At 40.8% G+C, this 25,465-nt stretch overlaps 1 long non-coding RNA gene across 1 annotated transcript; it reads right to left on the bottom strand.

Annotated features, from left to right (window-relative positions):
* Positions 1–18,285: 18,285 nt before the first annotated feature.
* On the bottom strand, positions 18,286–18,718 carry LOC117519323. The gene is made up of 3 exons (XR_004563245.1): positions 18,673–18,718; positions 18,402–18,489; positions 18,286–18,326 (listed from the first exon to the last, which is right to left on the bottom strand). It is a non-coding gene; the product is annotated as an uncharacterized LOC117519323 (long non-coding RNA).
* Between the last annotated feature and the right edge of the window lie 6,747 nt (positions 18,719–25,465).

The raw sequence follows: 25,465 nt of genomic DNA, 5'->3' as shown, positions 1-25,465 counted from the left end.
TTTTAATATGTTTTTGAAGGAACAAACTATTCCAAAAATATGGAAAGAAGCTGATATAGTCCCTGTCCCCAAATCTACACTCAACAAAAATATAAATGCAACACTTTTGGTTTTGCTCCCATTTTGTATGAGATGAACTCAAAGATCTAAAACTTTTTCCACATACACAATATCACCATTTCCCTCAAATATTGTTCACAAACCAGTCTAAATCTGTGATAGTGAGCACTTCTCCTTTGCTGAGATAATCCATCCCACCTCACAGGTGTGCCATATCAAGATGCTGATTAGACACCATGATTAGTGCACAGGTGTGCCTTAGGCTGCCCACAATAAAAGGCCACTCTGAAAGGTGCAGTTTTGTTTTATTGGGGGGGGGATACCAGTCAGTATCTGGTGTGACCACCATTTGCCTCATGCAGTGCAACACATCTCCTTCGCATAGAGTTGATCAGGTTGTCAATTGTGGCCTGTGGAATGTTGGTCCACTCCTCTTCAATGGCTATGCGAAGTTGCTGGATATTGGCAGGAACTGGTACACGCTGTCGTATACGCCGGTCCAGAGCATCGCAAACATGCTCAATGGGTGACATGTCCGGTGAGTATGCCGGCCATGCAAGAACTGGGACATTTTCAGCTTCCAAGAATTGTGTACAGATCCTTGCAACATGGGGCCGTGCATTATCCTGCTGCAACATGAGGTGATGTTCTTGGATGTATGGCACAACAATGGGCCTCAGGATCTCATCACGGTATCTCTGTGCATTCAAAATGCCATCAATAAAATGCACCTGTGTTCTTCGTCCATAACAGACACCTGCCCATACCATAACCCCACCGCCACCATGGGCCACTCGATCCACAACATTGACATCAGAAAACCGGTCACCCACACGACGCCACACATGCTGTCTGCCATCTGCCCTGAACAGTGTGAACCGGGATTCATCCGTGAAGAGAACACCTCTCCAACATGCCAAACGCCAGCGAATGTGAGCATTTGCCCACTCAAGTTGGTTACGACGACGAACTGGAGTCAGGTCGAGACCCCGATGAGGACGACGAGCATGCAGATGAGCTTCCCTGAGACGGTTTCTGACAGTTTGTGCAGAAATTCTTTGGTTATGCAAACCGATTGTTTCAGCAGTTGTCCGAGTGGCTGGTCTCAGACGATCTTGGAGGTGAACATGCTGGATTTGGAGGTCCTGGGCTGGTGTGGTTACACGTGGTCTGCGGTTGTGAGGCTGGTTGGATGTACTGCCAAATTCTCTGAAACGCCTTTGGAGACGGCTTATGGTAGAGAAATGAACAGTCAATAGATGAGCAACAGCTCTGGTTGACATTCCTGCTGTCAGCATGCCAATTGCACGCTCCCTCAAATCTTGCGACATCTGTGGCATTGTGCTGTGTGATACAACTGCACCTTTCAGAGTGGCCTTTTATTGTGGGCAGTCTAAGGCACACCTGTGCACTAATCATGGTGTCTAATCAGCATCTTGATATGGCACACCTGTGAGGTGGGATGGATTATCTCAGCAAAGGAGAAGTGCTCACTATCACAGATTTAGACTGGTTTGTGAACAATATTTGAGGGAAATGTGTTGTGTGGACTGCTGAAGAGGAGGTACTGCTGGCCCACCACCACCAGATGGCGCCCTGCTTGGAGTGCGGGCTCCAAGCAGGAGAGGGCGTCGGACCTACTGGGAGTGACAGCTGTCACACATCATCAACACCAGCTGTCACTCATCAACCACATCCTCCATAAAAGCTGGACTGCAACTCCACCTCCCCGCCGAGAAATCAGCTACCACTCAGGTAACCTTCTCTGCGGTGATTTTCTGTGACTAAACATTGTTCTGTGTGCAGCCGTTTTCCTGTGGTTACAGTCTGAAGCTGGATTGGCAGATAGTGTGAGCGCGACGTCTTCGCCTCTCACTCCTTCCAGGGAAGTGACTGACAGGAGCTGCACGGGTGATTCTGTGTCTGGAGGTGGAGGTTTTCCCTCCTGGAGGAATTAAGCACTGAAAGATTGCTGGGTGTGTATTCACACACCCACCATTAACTGTTTCTGTTTCTGCCAGCAGTACCGGGTCTGACTGCTGAAGACAGTGGCCACCTGGTGCGCAGGACTTGGCGGCTCCGGTGTAATTCAGATCCGTTGGCGGTGGAAACTGTGTGGGATCCGGCTCTTCTCTGGCCAGATGTCTTCTATCTTCGAGCCTGCCCACACATCACCTTGTGTATGATTGACCATCCTCATCCTCTGTTACTGTCTGTATGTCGTTGTGCGATTCACAACATTAAATTGTTACTTTTTGGCTTATCCATTGTCCGTTCATTAACGCCCCCTGTTGTGGGTCCGTGTCACTACACTTTCACAACAAAATGGTGATATTGTGTATGTGGAAAAAGTTTTAGATCTTTGAGTTCATCTCATACAAAATGGGAGCAAAACCAAAAGTGTTGCGTTTATATTTTTGTTGAGTATATATGTATGTATAGTATATATGTGTGTGTGTGTGTGTGTGTGTGTGTATAAGACAGCTGAGTGGATCCTCTTCATTTGATTGGTGCTTTGTATCTCACATGACATGGACTATTCATTCCATTTACAGTGAGGCAGCATTGTTGTGATTTGTTGCTATACAGATAAAAAATAAAAAAATGACAGTGCAAATATGGAACCATAGTTTTATACCAGTGAACTCCACCCACGCACACACAAGTGGGGGTGGCCTTTAGCTAAACATGGCAAAGTTTGTTTTGCTGACAGGTGAAGAGGCATGAAGAGCTGTTAGGATGAAAAGCTGGACAACTTTCTGATGGGATTTTTCACTGGACTTGTTGAATGGAACATTCCATCTTTCACCTCATTAAATATTTGTACCATTGAACTCTTAAACATCCATCATTTATACTATATATATTTGAGGAGATGATGGGACAGGACCACACAGCTCCTTCACCTGCTCTCTCTCCAGTTCCTCCTCCACTTACACGACTTGTTTTCCCTCCAGTTCCTCCTTCACCTCCTCTCCCTCCACTCAAATCCAAATCGTCAAACACTGTGTTGATTTATGTCACGCTCTTCAGGCCTCTCATGTCCCTGATCCCCATCCACTTCTCTAATCAGCACAAACTGAATATGAGAAGAAGAGCCAGTCTGAAAAATGTGTTTATAGATTTACAAACCAGTATTAAAGACTGCAAGCACCCTGCACCCTTTAGAACCAAAGCTGTCTCAGACAAACAGCCAGAAAGTCCATCTTTTAATCTGCTAAAGTTTGAAATCAATATCTGACTTTGTCCTGAAGGACAGTTAGGACAAAGCTGTCTGTTGGCGAGACAGAGGAAGATACAGAGGACAGGATGAGATGGAGACTGAAGATCTGCTGTGGTGACCCCAAACAGGAGCAGCCAAAAGAACAAGACATCAAATGAAAACTATCCTGTAAGTCGGGGCTTAATGGCTTGTTGCACCCCAAATAATTTCAGTCACCTGACAACAACCCCACTAAAAATAAATATATAAATGGAAAAGAAAAAACAAAAAAAACAATCTGACTTGGACCCAACTTGGTGTCATGTTTGATGACCAGCGTTTTGATTTTGAGCAAAAATCTTTAAAAGTTAAGGTCACAGTCAAAGTTGAAATTTTGGTAATTAGGTTAATTACAACACAATAAGGTGCTGGTCAGTTTTCTGATCTATGGATGCACAGCCACTGCAAAATGTGTCAATCATTATGCATTATGTATCTTAACTTTTCATGGCTAAAGGTTGCATCACATCAACACAATAAACAAGTTTTTTATTACACAGTAGTGTTCAGAATAATAGTAGTGCTATGTGACTAAAAAGAATAATCCAGGTGTTGAGTATATTTCTTATTGTTACATGGGAAACAAGGTACCAGTAGATTCTCACAAATCCAACAAGACCAAGCATTCATGATATGCACACTCTTAAGGCTATGAAATGGGGCTATTAGTAAAAAAAAAAAAAAAAAGTAGAAAAGGGGGTGTTCACAATAATAGTAGTGTGGCATTCAGTCAGTGAGTTCATCAGTTTTGTGGAACAAACAGGTGTGAATCAGGTGTCCCCTATTTAAGCATGAAGCCAGCACCTGTTGAACATGCTTTTCTCTTTGAAAGCCTGAGGAAAATGGGATGTTCAAGACATTGTTCAGAAGAACAGCGTAGTTTGATTAAAAAGTTGATTGGAGGGGAAAACTTATACGCAGGTGCAAAAAATTATAGGCTGTTCATCTACAATGATCTCCAATGCTTTAAAATGGACAAAAAAAAAAACAGAGATGTGTGGAAGAAAACAACCATCAAAATGGATAGAAGAATAACCAGAATGGCAAAGGCTCACCCATTGATCAGCTCCAGGATGATCAAAGACAGTCTGGAGTTACCTGTAAGTGCTGTGACAGAAGATGCCTGTGTGAAGCTAATTTATTTGCAAGAATCCTCCGCAAAGTCCCTCTGTTAAATAAAAGACATGCAGAAGAGGTTACAATTTGCCAAAGAACACATCAACTGGCCTAAAGAGGAATGGAGGAATATTTTGTGGACTGATCAGAGTAAAATTGTTCTTTTTGGGTCCAAGGGCCACAGACAGTTTTTGAGACAACCCCCAAACTCTGAATTCAACCCACAGTTCACAGTGAAGACAGTGAAGCATGGTGGTGCAAGCATCATGATATGGGCATGTTTCTCCTACTATGGTGTTGGGCCTATATATCGCATACCAGGTATCATGGATCAGTTTGGATATGTCAGAATACTTGAAGAGGTCATGTTGGCTTATGCTGAAGAGGACATGCCCTTGAAATGGGTGTTTCAACAAGACAATGACCCCAAGCACACTAGTAAACGAGCAAAATTTTGGTTCCAAACCAACAAAATTAATGTTTTGGAGTGGCCTGCCCAATCCCCGCACCTAAATCCAATTGAGAACTTGTGGGGTGACATCAAAAAGCTGTTTCTGAAGCAAAACCAAGAAATATGAATGAATTGTGGAATGTTGTTAAAGAATCTTGGAGTGGAATAAGAGCTGAAAGGTGCCACAAGTTGGTTGACTCCATGCCTCGCAGATGTGAAGAAATCATGAAAAACTGTGGTTATACAACTAAGTACTAGTTTAGTGATTCACAGGATTGCTAAAAAAGCAGTTTGAACATAATAGTTTTTGAGTTTGTAGTGTCAACAGCAGATGCCACTATTATTGTGAACACCCCCTTTTCTACTTTTTTTTTTTTTTTTTTTACCAATAGCCCAATTTCATAGCCTTAAGAGTGTACATATCATGAATGCTTGGTCTTGTTGGATTTGTGAAAATCTACTGAATCTACTGGTACCTTGTTTCCCATGTAACAATAAGAAATATACTCAAAACCTGGATTAATCTTTTTAGTCACATAGCACTACTATTATTCTGAACACTACTGTAAATCTCATTCTTACCGAGTTTTCCAGCAGTGATGTTTAAAGTTCCCCAGCGTGAAAATATTTCCAAATTCAATTAATTTAATTGATAGAGAACCAAACCACAACAAAGCTGCCTCAAAGCATCTCACATGAGTAACTTTTTAGATGTACACCAGCAATATGCCAGCATTTTTAATATAGTCGGCAAATCATCAAGGTGTGACAGGGCCCAAAGGTCTAACCTTACCAACCTCTCGAGCAAGCACACAGGCAACAGCAGCAAGGAAAACCTCCCTCAGATGATGTTGAGGACGAAACCTCAAGCAGACCAGACTCAAAGGGGTGATCCACTGCTTAGGCCAGTGGTGTCCAAAGTATTCCAGAAAGGGCTGAGAGGGTGCAGGTTTTCCTTGCAGCCACTGACTCGAGCAGGTGATTTCACTGAAGAACTCATCCCACCTGCTCAAAGTGATGTTAATCAGTTTTGGCTGGTGGTATTGTAGTGACACCTGCGTGATGCTGTCATGTCAGTATGGACCCAAATATCTGATGGTATTTATCTGATGGTATTATGGTATAACATGGTACCAGCAAGGTGCACCTCACAAAGTTCACTGAGTTTGTATTCCCTGTCAGATCAATCAGTTGTGTTCTTTGGTGGCGTGTAATCACATGTGCAGCTGATTGGGGCCGAACTTCACAGCTCAGTTCCCCAAATGTTTCCCTGCCTTGCCTGTCCTTAGCAGCGCTTACAGATTTACATGTGCTGGAACTGTCTCAGAAACAGTTTTTCGATATTTCTTTTTAAAATTGTAGTCTGTCATAAATTGATGATTTTGTACAGTCAAAATGTCATCAGTACCAGTTTGGACACATTCTCAGTTTTGACTGGTGCTGTGTGTGCAAGGTAACATTGGTTAAAATGTTTTTTTTTTCCTGAAAATTTTAAGTTCAAAATTCAGTGATAACAGTTTTATTTTGAGTTGAACAGAAGTGTTGCCAAGAGCAGAGCATTATGGGTCAGAATCAGGATTGATGATCTTTAATTTCAGCACATTTCTGTTGACCAAGTGTATTTAGGGCCGTTTTTAAATCGACACTAACAACAGAGACTTTGAAAAGACGCAGAAACGTTAAACCTTTGTCCTTTCTTGTAGTTTGACGTGAAGTGCCCGCTTCTGACGTACTTTGATTAAATACCGTAGTTTGGCCAGGAGAGGGCAGTGTTTCGCCATCTAAAGTAGAGTGCCTTAATTGAGAATTAATTAATTCTTAATAGAGAATTCATAATTCAGGCACTCTAACCTAAAGTACAGCTCTGCAAATTATAAAGGACCAAACATGAATTAAGGATTTATGGATTCTTTATTGCCAAATGCTTCCACATGACATAATACGAAATTATAGGTTTCTAAAGGTCCCTGGGTTCAATAAACCAAATTGGACTGCAGGATATAAATAATAATAATAATAATAGCAAGAATAAAAACTTAAATAAAAACTAGAGCATCGCACTCGCAGAGCACAAACCTCCACCAACACTAGTTTCCAATTCCACAAATTTTTACCTTGAAAAACAGTTTTCAAAGTCCTGTTTGAAGTGTACTCCAGGGGCCAGATATGACCCCAAAGCACAACAGTAAAGTGAAACCTATTTTTTCTAAAGCCCTAGCATGTCCACAATACCAAATGAGAAAGCAGCAGTCTGTAAACTCATTTGCACTAGTAGTTTTGGTATCATTTTTAATACTCCCGTCAAATTCACGTTTTTGCTCCACGTTCGTGTACAAACCTTTCACTGTTCCATACATGTCATTATTCACTCAATTTTCACTCAATCTTTGTGTTTTGTTATTGTCTTTGTTGTTCATCTGTGTGCTGAATAAATAAATCCATTTATTCATATAAATAAAAGATAAAAACATATTTATCTGTACATTCATGGAGTTATTTATTGATTTATTTATTTATATAATCTTAAGACTGAGAAACATCTTCTTTCCAGAGGCTGTGAGGTTGATGAGCTCTGGTGAAGCACTATAGCTCTGCTGCTTCCTGCACAATTAACATTAACATTACCTGTACTACCTCGGACGACAAAGCACCTGCTAATACCTTGGTTGCACAACACCTTGGCCTTTTGAGCACCTGTATATTTGCACAATAACTGAACTCTTGCACAACCGTATTTTGCACAGAAATTCCGGCACGCTGCTCGTTACAATTGTGTTGCTTTTTATTTTGTTACTTCCACCAACAAAGTTGGGCAGAGGTCATGTTTTCACTCCTGTTTGTTTCTTTGTTTGTCTGTTTGTGAACAGCCTGGAACACACAATTTTTCATATATCTTTCTGAAATCTTTACAGAGAATTCATACCCTGATAGGCAAGAACTAATTCAATTTTCAAGGTCATACATCAAAAGGTCAAAGCCAGGAAAAATCCCAATTCTTTAACATTGAATGAATTTCCAAAAATTCACAACTCTGTCAACAAACATCAAATTTCTTTCATATTTGAGAGTGCTGTGTAGGATGGTTTCCTTAATTAACTGACAAAGTTTGATCTGGATCTGATCTGGATTACAGATTTTGTGGACATTTAAATTTAACATTGAAAACCCCATTTGATGTGTATTTTACATTATATTTTAATCAAACATGCCCCAGTCATGCTCATATTTGAAAGTGAGGTGCAGACTGACACTATCACCTGACGACGTTTGATCCGGATCTGATTTGATATGGCATATGTATGATTGAGTGACATTTGAGTGGATTATGATGTGATCAAAATCAAATATCCACAAAATCTGCAATATGGATTAGATGCAGATCAAACTTAGTGTATTCATTGAGAGTGCCAGTTTGCACCTCAGTGTCACAAATGAGAGTGATTGAGGCACTTTTGATTGAGATATAATGCAAAATGTACACCAAATGAGTATTTCATTATCAAATTCAAATGTCCATAAAATCCACAATCCATATCTGATCCGGATCAAACGTTGTCAAGTGATAGTGTCAGTCTGCACCTCACTTACAAATATGAGCATGACTGGGACATGTTTGTTTAAAATATAATGTAAAATACACATCAAATGGGGTTTTCAATGTTAAATTTAAATGTCCAACGGAATTTCTGTGCAAAATATGGTTGTGCAAGAGTTCAGTTATTGTGCAAATATACAGGTGCTCAAAAGGCCAAGGTGTTGTGCAACCAAGGTATTAGCAGGTGCTTCGTCATCCGAGGTAGTACAGGTAATGTTAATGTTAATTGTGCAGGAAGCAGCAGAGCTATAGTGCTTCACCAGAGCTCATCAACCTCACAGCCTCTGGAAAGAAGATGTTTCTCAGTCTTAAGATTATACAAATAAATAAATCCATGAATGTACCGATAAATATGTTTTTATCTTTTATTTAGATGAATGAATGAATAAATGAATTTATTTATTTGGCACACAGATGAACAACAAAAAAGGCAATAACAAAACACATAAAAAGAACAATGTACAGAGAACCCGTGTGGCCGAAAGGGTGAAGGCACAAGCAAAGCTTATAAATACCCTCCACTTATATCATAAGAAATATGGTAAGCAGTGTTGTCAAAGTAACTTTGAAAAGTTACTTCATTAGTTACTTTATACAGTTATATTTTAGTTACTTTATACAGTTACTTCATTAGCTGCGGACAACTTGTCAGCAGCTGCTGAATGTAATTAATAAAGTAACTCATAATCTAATTTGGTTATTTTTAAGATTTAGTACTAATAGTTACTTTGCTGACTGCTCAATCGTAAGTGTAACCAAGTCAGATTACGAGTTACCTTATTAGTTACATTACTTATAGTCTAGGAGATGGGAAGGTTTTATTACTGTGGCAAGGTGCAAACGTTTTGACCTCATAATAAGATGACCACTATCCCAACATGGAAGAAAACCCATTTCTTGATGGTCGCAGGCTATGTGAACCATGAAAAATTGAGACTTTTTATCATTTTTTGGGGTGTGATAAACTGAGTCAACCTTCCGACCTGTTTGTCACTCAAACTCCATGGCCATTGCACTCAGTGACGTGAAATAAAGACGTACATGTAGGAAACATTATTACAAAGCCACCCATATGCATTATGTGTATGAAATGTGGAGTTTGTATAACAATATAAGGCTTGAAAGCTGGAATTCTGCAAAAAAGTTGAGGATTTTCCATCATATCTCTGTATTTATGGCAAATTCATATGTAATTAAACACATTAAGGATTCTTATTGCATTAGAAAGTAGCGCCATATTCATAGCTTTTAAACAAAGGTAAGTATGGTTGTGAATCACAAATAGTTTTTCAGCTATTTAGGTGTTTATCACATGAACCCATTATGTCCATGCAAAGCAAACTCAGAGTCTGACTCATCAGAAAAGGAGTGGTAGCAGTCCCGGAGCCAGAAAAAAAAATATTAAGGGGTCGATGAGTTTATCAAAGGGGGCGGGGTCACCCCCCCCCCCAAAAAAAAGTGCGCACTGGAGGAGACGTGCCTCTGAGCGTGCGTAATGAATTGGGTGTGCTCCTGAAAAGCTCGTGTATTTAGGCTACACTGTTGTAATAGACTGACTAAGTATTTTTTTAAATATTATTTGAACGTATAGACCCTCGGTCAAGTGATCTCCTGCATACCACACAGAGCCGGTGTTCTGTCGAGATGAGGTGCGCCAACTTTCAACACTGAGCTGTGATGTACCTTCGTGTTGTCCAATAGGAACGACGCGTCGGGACAAAACAAGGAAGACTCGTGGCAGAAACCACTGATCTGTACAAAACATTGTGTGACAGGACTGCTCATTTAGAGAGCAGTTTTCTGAAGAAAAATCATTGGAAATATTTTTGTTGTTACCTCAAAATTTCTGATTACTGTTAAAAAAAAAAGTTTAGAACACTTGTAATTAAAATAGCTAAATAAATCAATAAATGGTTCTTTAGAAACCTTTCATCTGTAAATTAAAACCACCTGTTATTTCAGATTAGATAATTTCTTGTTTAACATAAGGAACCTCAGACATTTATTTTTAGACAAATAAAATAACATGGAAACTTGTATATTTTTTTTAAGTCTGGTAGATTATTTATATCTCATTTCAACCAGAAAAACAAACACTAAATAAATACAAATGTTTATTATAAATGCAAAAGGAAATAATTTAACAATGACTGCAGTGTGATTGTAAAGTAGGATTTCTGTGACATAAACCTCATGATGAATTTTTTTATAGTCATTTAAACTTGTAATTTCGTCAAAATATGTAATTGCCTTTAATGTTATCAGGACAGAGTCATTTCTAAAATAGGAATTTGAGCACAATAAGTGGAGAGCTTCTACCTGTGCAAATGTCTTTTGACTTTGATTCATGGACATTTTTAATGATCCGTTCATTTATTGTTAAAATATAAAATTAAACAGCTTTTTAAAAAATAATAAAATAGTTGCTGTTCAAAGAGCCTTTTATTTAGAAGCAGGTGATGTTCTGCTGGATTCTTGGGACCAGATGAAGGTCTCTTCTGCAGCTTTGAACTCTGGTGGTTTTGCTGAAAAGCAGAGATGTTTTCTTTTGACTGGAGTTCGTGTTGTTCAGCTCATCAATGGAAGTTTTGTTGTCTGCACAGCAAATGTTCCTGATTGGGACAAATAAAAATATTTCTTTAAATATAAAGAAACACTAAACAGTTTATACATAAAAAGGGGGGAAAACGGCAAAAAACGATGGAAAAAACGCCCGAAAAAATAAGCTATTTAAAGTTGAGCTTTTGTGGCGTCTGAAAAAAGCTGTAGCTTTATTTGGTAAAAATAAAAAAGACTGAACCATTTACAAATTAAAGTGTTCACTCAGATCAACTGTGCTAAAAGGCTAAGCTAACATTAGCCGACCATTAAACCTTCACAGTTCAGTAAATGTCACATTTTATTTTTACATTATTCTCACCTCGATAAAGCTGCAGAACTAAACTCCGTTGGGCAAACTGGGACTTCGCATATATCCAAAAAGTGGGAGATTTCGGACTGAGTGGGTTTGCTCCATCACCCCGACGGCCTGGATAGCTCTGACCAGTGATGATGCCTGAAGGCCGGCTTCTCCGTGCGGGTCGGCCCGCTGTCGCGGTTCGATCGATATCCCAGCAAGTCGTCGGTCCTCCCTCAGTCGGCGTCACTCCGAAAAGTAGCTGAAAAAAGCTTCTCCCAGCAGGGTGATGGGAGAATCGTTCTACTGCTGTTTTTTTTAAAGGTTTTTTTGTGGTTCAGGCGACCGAAGTTCAAGACTGCGATTGCTGAACTTTTTTCAGATTGTGGAAACAGCCAGAGTGTGACGTAGCAATCTCTGCCCCCTTGCCGCTTCCGAAGCGATGCGTCTGACGTCACGACGCGTTGGAGACGCACTGCCCTCTGCCGCACTGACAAGCGCAACCAGGGCCGGACCAAGCCTTTATGGGGCCTTAAGCAGAATTTCATTTGGGGGCCCCCCTACCATCACCTCAGCACCAGATGCCTCATTATTCCATAGGCTACACTGTTATGTGTGTAACGTACCCACAATCATTAGCATTATTTGTAATTATCTTACATCATACAGGTGTCATTCTTGTTTTTAACCTTAAAGGGGTAGCAAACTCATAAATATGTTTTAATTAACTTCTACATACAGTGTGATGTATAAGTATGGCTCATTAATTTAACTATTTGAAAGTAACATCAGCAGGCAGGAGACTACATTTATAGAAAACACGTTAAATAGTTTAATTTCTTTCAGATATGCAATGGTGTGCAAAATGTTCAATATCCAAATACAAAATAGAATCAAATGACATTCACATTATCTTACAGAAAAATAAAGTTGTAATCAAAATTAAATACTTAAATAATAAATACAATACTTAAACAATCTCCAAAATGAACATAGAAATCCACAACATAACAGCAATGTGTGTGCACAGCAATGCACAAACATTGCACTGGGGGCTATTGCTTTAACTTTGGCCTGCAAACCATTGAGAGCTGAGCTACTTTTCCCCACCTTTTGCACCAAATTAATCTGACGAGTTGATCTGCCCTGCTGTTTAACTCCAAGTTTTTCTTCGTCAGGAAGACTATTAAATGGCTTCGACAAAATCCGGTCCACAATATTCAAATTGTCTGCCATTATGTGCAGCTTGCTACCTAGCTAGCTCGCTAGCTGGGACTGACGCGAGGCTAGTGTGAAGTGTGTCCGCCTGTGAGTGCTTTGTGACGGTGGAGGGGCTCAGCAGCACCCGCTGCTCGGTAGGGACAGAAACTGCAATAGAAGTCAGAGTGATAGAAGTCAGTCTCCAAACACAAGCAGCCACAAAAAAAACCCACCAGAAATAGAAGCTCGATTTGTCGCTAGTCATTTTTAACAAAGAAAATGCCCCTAAGAGGATTAGGAAAGTCTCCGGTTCAACTCAGAACAGAATGAAAATGCTCCCACGGATGTTTACACCAAAAGATCGCTGATTCGCTCATTTCGCTGTCAATCAAAAAGGGATTCAGCCTCAGACAGATCATCCAATCATCATGCAGAAGCTGAGCGTCCGGGCCAGCCAAGGCCAGCCCACTGCCCCATAGATCCCCAGACACGCTGAGCGTCCGATGGGCGGGACAAAGCCCAGCATTTATCCAATGACTTGTCTCGTTTCGCTGCATGCTTTGTGTCGCTATTGAACTCCACACTGTTTAAAGCACTGTGAAGCTGCGGGTTTGAGTGAGAGAAAAGCCGCGTTGTTACCAGTGATAAGAAGCTGATTCTGAACAAAAGTTGAACGCGTTGTAGCGCAAATTTAGTCAATGACATGTACACACAACAGTATATATTTGATCACTTGTTTTTTTTGACATTTTAGGGGAGGCTGAGCTTCCCCTGCAGTCTTAGAGCAATCGCCTCTGACTTTAAGACACCTAAAGCACTTTACACTAAACGGAGCATTTCGCAAATAATGACGACAAAAATTGTAATATTGGACATGCAAACCTACCTTTGTCTTGTTTTTTCTCGTGTTCCAACTTCTTTTTTCTTTTCTCCGCTCCAGAGGGATAATTTCTTTTCTGAGACATGACTTTCACTCACTTCATTCCTCACAATTAGTCATCGACCACCTGACCCAAGTGGTGCATCTAAATTTGCCCAACGGTGGCAGCAGCCAACAGGAGGCATCAATTAACCTAGTATTGGTATTTTGTCAAAATGAATTTATTTTTTTTCGGGTGTAATACAATTTCGTTTAAATTATTCAATATTATTTTAATTTCATGTATATATTTACTTTTTTTATCACAGTGTCTCGGTGCTCTCGGGGCCCCCTGGTGGCGTGGAGGCCCTAAGTGACCGCGTAGTTGGCGTATGCCTTGGGCCGGCTCTGAGCGCAACCCTCAACCTATCAAATCCCTTGAACACAGACACACGCCATATCCGTTTGTTTTAAAATTAATTACTTTAGTTAATTAATTTGGTTTATTTGTTAAATACGTGATATTATTGAATAACTAATATTTTGCTAGATTTTCCAGTATTTCTTTTTCTTTTTTTATTTTTTTGATAACTCTAACATCCAAGGGGGCGAGGTTGATGACATGAGGGGGTGTCGCCCCCAAACGCCCCCTCGTGGCACCGGCTATGAGTGGTAGGCACCGTCAAAAGAGAAAACTAACCCACCTTATGTCAGATCAAAGGCTTTGGCCCCTTGATTTACGACCTAAAGGTCAAAGGTCACGCCTGCCCCAAGCCCCGCCCCAAGCTCCGCCTCCTGCCACCCTCCCACCTGCGTCTAATATTTTAATATCCTTTTATATTTTTTTAATTCTTAAGGATTTCTTTAATTTACTAATCACAGAAATATCGAGTTATGTTTTAATTAAACGTGAATATTTTAATACCCTTTAATATTTTTTAATTCTTAAATTAAAGAGCGATTAAAAAATAACCCCCTCTTTAATGTAATGGAGGGAGGGTATAGTCTTTGCACCGAGAGCCCCAGGTGTCACATGATTCTTTTGCATCACACCCCATGAGCCCCACTAACGTTAATACCTAATAGATGTTAAAATAAAAAAGCTTTTTTTTGGATTAATTAAAGAAATAGCCTCTCACTGAAACATGAAGCTCCTCACCGTAACATGACCCCATGTGTGTCTGTATGTGTGTAGTGACTGTGTCAGAGGCTAGAACTGTGTGTGTGTGTGTGTGTGTGTGTGTGTGGTGACTGTGTCAGAGGTTAGAACTGTGTGTGTGCGTGCATACTTCAAATGAGAACCTTTTTTTCTACAAAAAACCTCGTTTGAAAAACAATTGACCCTTTTCAACAATATTATAGGAAAGAACACAGGCTGTATAAGTTTTAGAATATGTGGTTTATTACATTCATTAAAGTCACACACAGAGAAAAAAGCAATTGTTCACGCTTATTAAAGCCCGTTTACATAAAGGGAATCGTGAAGAAAAAAGTATACGTTCGTGTTTACTAAACCAAACTTACATTAAGAAAAAAGTATTTGTTCCACTTACATGAAGAAAAAAGTATACGTTCATGTTTATTAAACACAACATACATGAAGGAAAACATTAAGAAAAAAGTATTTGTTCCACTTACATAAAGAAAACGTATACGTTCATGTTTATTAAACACAACATACATGAAGGAAAACATTAAGAAAAAAGTATTTGTTCCACTTACATAAAGAAAAAAGCATACGTTCATGTTTATTAAAGGGTCACCATGTGGGTGTTGCGGTAAATTAGCTGATAGATGATTATGATGTCTCCAGCTGCATATAATAAACTCAACTCCCCTGTGGCGAGTCTGCTCAAAGGCACTTTTTAAAGGCAGCAAGCTCGCATATTTTTTTTTTTAGTAAAGTCAACTTATTATATTTTACACCTTTTGGGATTCAAACATCAAATCCTTATCTTATCTCAACACTTATGGTCACGGCAACATTCACATGCCAGCAGCTTGGATGTTAAGTCCTAAATCTAAACATTTTCTTTGCTCACTTGTATTGTTGCAAGTTCCTGCTTTACCGCCTCATTCTGACCAAGAAACATCTGAAGTGAGTCAAAAAAAATAACTGAAATAACTGTTCTTGAAAGCAGGTTTTTCCTGGTTAGTTTTTAATACACCCTGAAGACATCAAGATTCTCTGATCAGATTTCTTTGGAGAGTTTCCAAAATCGAGAGTGTGACATCTATTCTTTTAATATGAATACGAGGGCTGTCCGTAAAGTATAGGTCCTTTTTAGTTTTTTCAAAAACTATATGGATTTCAATCATATGTCTTTACGTCAGACATGCTTGAACCCTCGTGCGCATGCGTGAGTTTTTCCACGCCTGTCGGTGACGTCATTCGCCTGTGAGCACTCCTTGTGGGAGGAGTTGTCCAGTCCCTCGTCGGAATTCCTTTGTCTGAGAAGTTGCTGAGAGACTGGCGCTTTGTTTGATCAAAATTTTTTCTAAACCTGTGAGACACATCGAAGTGGACATGGTTCGAAAAATTAAGCTGGTTTTCAGTGAAAATTTTAACAGCTGATGAGAGATTTTGAGGTTATTCTGTCGCTTTAAGGACTTTTCACGGTGCGAGACGTCGTGCAGCGCTCTCAGGCAGCGTCATCAGCCTGTTTCAAGCTTAAAACCTCCACATTTCAGGCTCTATTGATCCAGGACGTCGTGAGAGAACAGAGAAGTTTCAGAAGAAGTCGGTTTCAGCATTTTATCCGGATATTCCACTGTTAAAGGAGATTTTTTTAATGAAAGACGTGCGGACGGGTCCGCGCGTCGGGACGCAGCTGACGCGGTGCGGCGGCACAGGAAAAACACCTCCGTGTTGATAACCATTTGTTAAAATCCAGTTGGCTTTTGATGGCTTTCAGTGGAGTGAGTATATGAGAAATTGTTTATCAGCTGGAGATGTTCCAACTTGTCCTTAAGGCTTCCAACAGAGGTGTTTTTCCTGTGACGGAGCGTCGCGGCGGCTGCGAGCCGACGCTGCAATCCGCCCGCACGTCTTTCATTCGATGTGTCTCACAGGTTTAGAAAAAATTTTGATCAAACAAAGCGCCAGTCTCTCAGCAACTTCTCAGACAAAGGAATTCCGACGAGGGGCTGGACGACTCCTCCCACAAGGAGTGCTCACAGGCGAATGACGTCACCGACAGACATGGAAAAACTCACGCATGCGCACGAGGGTTCAAGCATGTCTGACGTAAAAACATATGAATGAAATCCATATAGTTTTAGAAAAAAATAAAAAGGACCTATACTTTACGGACAGCCCTCGTATGTAACCATTTTATGTCAAGTGTTCCCTGAAAATCACAGATAACTGAGTGACAGAGAACTGAAGCAACAACTTTGAAGTTTCAAATAAAACAGGGCTCATCAGCATTTTCTTCATAAGCGCCTGCTGGTTTATCAGAATCTGAATCAGAACAGCTTTTAAGTATCCACAGAATACATGGAATTTGACTTTGGTTTGAGCTGCACTCTCTCTGTACACTGTAAATGCATGCTAACATACAAACAAATTAAGTATGATAAGTTAACCAGACTCAGTTTTCAAGCTGTAGCTTCAAGAAAATTAAGTTGACCTGAATATGATGAATGAACAAAACTATTTTGAGAATTAAGCCGTCACTTGCTGGATGCTCACAGTAAATACGTTACTGTAATTTAATTTATTTCAGTACAGCAAAATAAACAAGATACTATAATCTAGGTTTTTAAGTTTATTTGAGTACTGCACACTCGCAATAATTAAGTTAATCAAATCTGATTCAAGACAACATAAATGACTTTTTAAGGCAGCAAGTTTGCATTTTTTAGTAAAGTCAACTTATTATATTTTACAGTGTATGGCATGTAGAAATACACTAAACAGAATAATCCGCAGTAAAAAAAAAAAGTACAATGTGTTTTTAAAAACCGCTTGTAATTATGAACAAACTAGTTTAGATAACAACTGCTACAGAAAGGTGAACATTTGTTAAAATGAATCTGAAATACACGACCACACAAGTTGACCAACATCACAAGGGTAAGAGTTATAATGTTAAAACTCGCTGTTATTACTCTGCTGTTTTATGATTTGTAAAAGTCTGCACCAAGCACTTGAAAGTTGCACATTTCCGACAGATTCTGTCAAAAAACATTAAAAGCCTCGGAGCCGACACACTGCTGTCAGTATGACAAGAGGAAAGTGTGTCCTGTAGAATCTGTTCATTTGTTCAGAGTGTAATTATAAATCTCAAGCCGTTTTTAATGTGGATCCAGATTTAAATGTGGTTGTTTTGCAGAAGTCCCCCTGAAAACACACCGAAGATGTAATTTTTACAATTCACATAACTCACACACGCCGTATCTTTGATAGTATCGTTAAACAGTCGGCGGTCATTTATTGAGCAATCTAACTAGCGGAGGGTTTTATGCTTTAAAATGGTTATTTGGTTGTGAAAACCTCCACAAAATCTTACTTTTTGAGCTGATGCTGACTGACTGCATACATTTTTGTCTGAGAGGGGAAACGTCTGACATTACATAGCCAATATGTTTTTTTTCTTACTTTATGGACCTTTAAAAACTTTAGTCATATTAAATCAATGTTTTTCTTTTTTTTTTTTCTTACCTCATAAAGGTGACTCTCTCCCTGGCTCCTCGTGTCGTCTAATAAACCTCTGGGGTTAATTTGTCGGGCTGAATTCTCCTTCTTCTTCTTGCTAAACCAGAATAAACTTTTTATGCATCGCAATTAGCTATTCTCTCTCAAAAACATTTATTAATACCAGTCCAAAATATCCTCAAACCTCCGGGCATCTTGCAGGAGCGACGGTCTCGCCTCGCCACAAACTGAAAGAATAGACGCGACTTATTAAATATTTACACTTTAAAAAAACGTCATGATATGATTTTTTTTGTTCTTACCGTGTAACGCGAGTCCCTCCCCGCGGCGCTCTGTTGACGGTTGGATAGACCTCCGTCGGTTATAACACATCAGCTCTGCGTTATTAACCTGTATTTTTAATGTAAATGAAATTTCAGAGGGTTTACATCTCTGCTGCTCTGTCTGGTGAAAAAGCGTGATTAAACAGCGTTAAATAAACTCCTAACGAAGAATATCCACAAACTGTAACACAGACGATACTTATTAATTAAATATTTACACTTAAAAAAAGTTATGACTTGATTTTCTTACCTCATAAAGGAGACTCTCTCCCTGGCTCGTCGTGTTGTCTAATTATCCTCTGGGGTTGATTTGTCGGGGTGAATTCTTCTGCTCCATCGTAACCAGAATAGACTTTTCTCTCTGTGGGGCTCTATCTAACAAAAAACATCATTTAAACTAGAAGCACTAAGAGAGTGCAAACCTCCGCCAAGGCCATAGGGTCACTGACGCCATAACATCTACACGCTGTGGAATCATTGAACCTAAAAAAGTCTAACAATGATGTTTGCTCAGTAGTAAAAAAAAAGTTTCATCTGCTGTGACTAGATAGCATGTATTGTAGAGGCATTTTTGAACTATCAAGTATCCCCATCTGAACTGTGTGCCTTCTAGTTGAACTAACAGGTGTCCTCCTAATAAGTGCCCCATTAGTCTCTCAGACTGTCAGGTACTTTCCAACCTGGTAGAAGAGCTGGCTGGCGCCCAAGCAGTAATGAGCCCTCATGCCAGGTGCAGCCGGCAGAAAAGTGATGTTTTTAAAAAAAACAGTTGTAAATCCATCAGAACATAATGGGGGAATCTGTCATATAGGAATAATTAGCTTTACACCTGCTTAGGGTGAACTAGAGGTCGCTTCCATTAGAAAACCATGTTTGGGGAATGAAATAAATAAAATATCGAAGGAGGAGCGATGCCTGCAGGTTTTCTATAAAAAGATGAGCGCGGTTGGAACATATTCAGTCTTTCTAGAGGACTCAGTTTGTACAAGTATTCTGTTTTGAACGCTTGAATAAACTTAAACTCTGTGCATTTTGTCCTGTCCAAGGCTGAGTTTTTTCTAAGTGTTGTGTCCCTTCTCTGCAAACCACCTGCAATCATTTTTGAGTTATTCAAGAAGGCATTCTGAGATGAACAGAGAGAAGGACCACGACATAAATTGGCGAGCCAGAGCCAGGAGGGACCAGAGGCGTCATGGCGACCTGGGTCGGCCCGGATCAACCTTCCAGAATGTAAAATAAAAGTGATCACAACAGAAAGGTAAGCAGAAACCTTTTATAAAATCTGCACGCTCTGGAGGATTGAGTCTGGATTCCGCCCAAGTCACAGGTGAACTTTTTGTAATTGTAAATGCCTCTCACCCAGAAGAACCTGGAATAGAGAATTGATAAGAAACCAAAAAAGGAGATAAGATAAGATTGACAAAAGTTCTCAGGCCTTGTGGACAGAATGCTCAGAGTGTGAATGAGTGTCCCCGGGGAGGAGAGCGTCTGTGTGAGTGAAAGGTTAAAAATGTTATGAACTCTGGTGCGGATAACGTGTGTGAAACTAACCTGGATGCTTGGGAACAATTGATGTTAAATTTGTCAATAAAATGCTGGCTGATAGCATGCGCTGTGTTTTTAGGGGGGTTAATTTGGGTAGCAGTACATGCTGAGAATAAGTAAAAGAGAAGAGGTAACATAAGTATATTTATAGAAAAAAAAAGAGACTGAAGCACAAAAAATAGTGCAGAAGGCACATGCTAAGCTTACGGGAAGCTCAATAAAGGAAAAGATTAGTGCGGGAGGCACAATATATGCTTGTAAAGCACGGGAGAATTAATTAATGAAGCAGAAAAATAGTGCAGAGAGGCACAGCAGACGCTCGTGGAGCGTGATAGACACAGAGTAAAACAGAAATTCTGTAAGCTCGGGGGGAAGCTGGATAAAGAAAACAATATATCAGTTGCTGGCAACGACAGTGCTGTCTACGTGAAGGAGAGATACTCAGACATAACGCATTGATGTTAGAAGCGACCAAAATAAGTTGTCTGAGGCCACAAAGTAAAGGGGTGACAGAGGTCAAGATAAAGACGTATAGGGATTTGTTTTAATAATTTTTGTGTAAAAAGATTTGGAGTTGTTGTGTAATAGCTCATGGGAGAGCGGCGTCAATAAGCTGGGTGTTACAAGCGCGCTGGGAGTGCTTAAATAAGTTGTAAGCCAGCTGACATATAAGATTAATGTGAGTGTGCGAGAAGGTTGAGGCGTTTAAACCCAACGTGACGGATTGGGTGTGCAGAACAGACAGAGAGGAAAACAGAAATAGGCTGCACGACGGGTGCAGTGATACGACAGAAAATAGACGAAAGAAGAGATAAAAGATATAAAGGCAGATATTATTTCAAAGAAAGGAAGACTAGGCATTAAGAAGTAAATAAACAGCAGAAAATAACGGGAGAGTAGAAAGTTAGATATTAGGAGAGAGAAGAAAGTCAGGAGTGCAAACACATGAGGAGGTGTTTGATAATACTAATAAAATAATTGAAAGAGATAGAATTGACTAAAACTAAAGAATTAAAACTGTAAAAGGATTAAAGAAATAAAATAGATTAAAAATTAAAGAGTTAAAATAAAAGAGAATATAGTAAAAGGCTAACAGACTGATCAATGCCTGGGACAGTCATTGATGGGAGACTTAAGTGATGATGAAACAATACTCCCTGAGCATTACTCATCTGACGGTGACATAGAAACCCAGGGGATTAGGACACATTTTTGGCTGGAGCGGACATATTATGATAACACAGGTGCAGAGCATTGGCAGGACGAACAACAGATTAATCAGAAATTGTGGCAAATAACTAGAATAGTCAACTTAAAACAAAAGAAAGAACAATTCCCTCTAATTAATTGGGAGCTGCTGATAAGACGACTGTGGCATCAGGGCTTAGCCCCGTGGTTGGAACTGCTTTGTGCTGATCCTAATAAAGAAATTAGTATACCATTAAATCACTTAATAACACTACCAACCGATCCAGGTGAAGAATTATTCCCTAGGTTGACTCTGACTGTGGTCCCAAGGAAGGTTCAGTGGGAAACAGGTAAATTTGCATATTTGGTTAAAGAAAAAGACCACGGAAAATACAGATGGAAATTTAATCCATTTAAAAATTTAAAATACAAAACTGATGTTACAGCAGGCAAACTATTAGTCTGGATCAGGACAGCCCCTGAGGGACAACCTGAATACCATAGGAACACCTCACATAGTGTTTGCCAGGGTTATATGGGTAACGCTCAAGGTCAAGGTCGGGGAATTACCCTGCTAGACTTAGTATTAAGAAAGTATCCGGGAAAATGCATTAAGGCCAACCAATGTATGAGAAAGTGGCATAAGAGGTCACATGGGGACAGGCAATGGCCATTGGAGAGATCATTTGATCCAGTTATGTGCGAAGCAGTTGCTGTAGAAATACAGAAAAAAGAAATTAAAGATCAGCAGAAAAACATGAATAATAACAAAAAACGGGCTGAAGAAAAAGAAGTGTTGGCCCTGTTCAAACAAGAGGCACAAAAGCTACAACAGAGAAAAGAGAAGGTGGCAGAGGAAAAATCCAAAGAGACCAGCTGGACAATTTGTACTAGGCACTCTTGAAGAGGACAAGGGCATGGATGTAGAGGGCAAGTTCACATTGACACTAAAGACCCGAGAGCCACAAGGAAACAGGCCCTCAACCTGTCAAATGGATCCCATGAGGTCTCCGAGTCCAAGGAGGAGCGGCACCCCACCCCGGTCAACAGAGGGGGCAACATATGGCAGTGAAACTGAGTTAGACGAGGAAGAAGAGGGAAAGCCGAAACCTCCACCTGCGCCCAGAGGCCGACTGAAAACCATCCCCTCCCACTATAAGTCAACTGACTGGACACTCTCAGGCCAAAAGGGCTCCAAGGAGTGGCACAAGAGGTTTAGTGACACACTGGATCTGGCCAGAAAAGATAATGAAGAACTAGCTGAACAACTTCGGCTAGTGGAGGAAAGAAGACAAAAATACTGGGACGCCGAGGAAAGAAGGAAATTACAGCAGTCAACACCCAATCAAGGGAACCACACCAAAGAGCCGCCCACCCGGAGGATTTCTGGTGAGGTCACCATTGAGAGTGCATGAGAGGCCCGACTCAGGCAGAGACAACAATGTACAGCCAAAGAAATAACAGCTCTGGAACAGGACATAACTGGCTTACTGGGTCGCCTGGGGACCGTCAGTAGCACTCGATCCGGCAGAAATTATGGAGCCCCAGCAGGGATAGAAGAGGACGAGGAAGACATTATGTGCCCACTGGTAGTTAGAAATGGTCATCATGTGTACACACCATGGAGTTGGACGGACATGGTGGGGCTGGCCAACAGACTGCCAGACGTCACCCAAGGAGCTGGGAGATGGATAACCACCCTAGAGGAAGGCACTGCAAGGGTAACCTTGTCTTTAGGCGACATAAAGGCCTTGCTGATGCATGTAATGGGGAAGCATGACACTGAAGAACTAGCAGGAAAGGTCGGACTAACACAAATGATGGGCACTAATATATACGATGAAGTCCCCTTTAACCGCTATAGGAACACTATGTGGGAGGAACTGAGAAGAAAATACCCTGAGGTTTTGGACCCCTCTAAGTTGGATGATGAGGAGTGGAAACCCGAGGAGTGCCCAAAGAAATTCCTGCACAGGTTCCAGAAGAGGTGGGCGGAGGAAACAGGAAATGCATGGAACCATTCCACAGCGACTGAAATCCTGTTCAAAATAACTGTAAAAAAAGCTCTACCTGAAGCTGTTCAGAAAGCCCTAGATGGAGTAGTGGGACTATCAAAAATGAACTGGGCCTTATATTCTGAACATGTCTGTCACCACCTCGAAATCTATAAGAAAGAAAAACAAAAAGAAGAAGATGCAACCAAATCCCTGACACAAAAACTGGTGCAGATGCAATTGGGAGAACTGGCCAAAGCAAAGAAAGAAAAAACAAAGACCCAAGCTCCTGTGATGACCCCTGTTTCTGATTCCCGTCCGACTCCTTCCGAACCGGCGGGCACCGGTACTGCAGCAAACACTGCTGCCACCATACAGGCGCCTGTGGTAACAACCACACAGAGCCCCAAAGGAGTAACTGGACCCAATGGAAAAAATGCTCCCATGGGGGGAGCCTCAGCACCAGTGGAGCATCACCATCACTACCATAACACCGGCACACCCGGAAATGGGCCCACCAACAGTCATGGGTGGAGAGGAGAACCACGGAACTTCCAGAGTCCCAGATGAGGGTGGTGAAGAGGACCTCACCAAAATCCATTTGGAAACAGATTCCAAAACTTGGCTCCCAGGAACAGTCAAGCGGGACCACCTACAGGACCAACACCCCCAGCAGGGAATCAACCTTCCAATGAGTGTTGGAGCTGTGGACAATCCGGACATCGAATGAGAGACTGTCCAGCTCGACCTTGGGTCGGACCCTCCGCCTATTGGCAATAGGGGGGCCTAGAGAAGCCGGAGGGGGAAAATGTGGCATTGGCTATTTCTGCGATACCAAAGGAGGAGCCAACCGTCACCGTTAATATTCAAAACAGAGATTTCCCTTTTATGGTGGATACAGGGATCAACATACTCTGGGCGCTCATCTCCCCCTCTCTGGGTCTGCAATTAAGACCATCGGCTTCTCTGGGAAAACCAAAATAATACCTTTTACACACCCACTTCCTGTAACTGTTGCAGGAAAAACAATTGAAACACCCCTGTTATACTCATGAAATACACCTGTGAACTTATTGGGAAGAGACATTCTGTGCAAACTACAAACCAAGATAGAGTGCACCCATCAAGGACTGCAAATACACATTTCTGACAAAGCACTTACCAACATTATGGTTCTTATGGATATGGAAGATAAGGTCCGAACCGTACAACCCATGGTGTACTGGCTGAAGTTACAACCAGAAAACTCAAATCTCCAACTGGAGTGGGAAAAGTGGAAGCCCTGGGTAGAACAACACTATGCAGCAGTACATCCACCCAATTTACCTCTGCATGTCACCTTGATGTTCGATGTCAAACAAGAACAAATTGACTATGCATGCTGCTGGGACACACTGATGAATCAACAGCTGTTTCACATAACCACCACAGAAATTTATTTAGGCCCTCAAAGGGGCCGCAGCCTCCGTCAAGCTGACTTCAGCTGAACAGCAATGGTACCAAGTGCCAAATGCCGTGCCTCATGTGACCCTTTTAGTTTCAGATCAGTACGAATCTCATTACCTAGGCCCAATGGTAAAGACAGCTTTAGAAGTCAGAGAATGGCAAAACATAGAAAATCAACAGGTACATCTTTCAAATCAAATCAAATCAATTTTATTTATATAGCGCCAAAAGACAAGCAGTTTATACGAATTAACCTAAAAGTAAATGATGAGGCTATAGCTCAAAAAGTGGAGCTCAATCCTAGACCAGAGACACAGATGGTATTATCGGCCCAACAAGAGAAATTGTTAGAGCAAATACCACCAGTGGTGTGGTCCAAAAGCAAAACAGATGTAGGACTGGTAAAAACAGCCCTACCAGTAAAAATAAAAGTAAGACCAGGAGCAAAACTGCCTCACCAAAGACAGTATCCATTAAAACCTCAGGCTATTGAGGGCATAAAACCAGTAATTAAGGGACTAATGGTAGCAGGAGTTTTAGTAAAAACTGAGAGCCCGTGTAATACTCCCATCTATCCTATCCCTAAAAACAATACCAAAGAGTACCGGCTGGTACATGATCTGCGTCCTATCAACGCAATAGTAGAAATGGATGCACCTGTGGTTCCTGATCCACATACTATACTATCAAGCATCCCTGCGGGAGCAAAATGGTATACAGTAATTGATTTGTGTTCAGCCTATTTCAGTGTACCCGTGCACCCAGATTCACAACACTTGCTTGTATTCACATTTCTGGGACAACAACTAACGTATACACGTCTGCCTCAGGGACTGAACCTGTCCCCAGCTATCTTTAACAAAGTCCTGG

The sequence above is a fragment of the Thalassophryne amazonica genome, chromosome 1 (genome assembly GCF_902500255.1).
Source record: "Thalassophryne amazonica chromosome 1, fThaAma1.1, whole genome shotgun sequence".
NCBI lineage: Eukaryota > Metazoa > Chordata > Actinopteri > Batrachoidiformes > Batrachoididae > Thalassophryne > Thalassophryne amazonica.
This window is presented reverse-complemented; position numbering and strand designations above follow the sequence as displayed.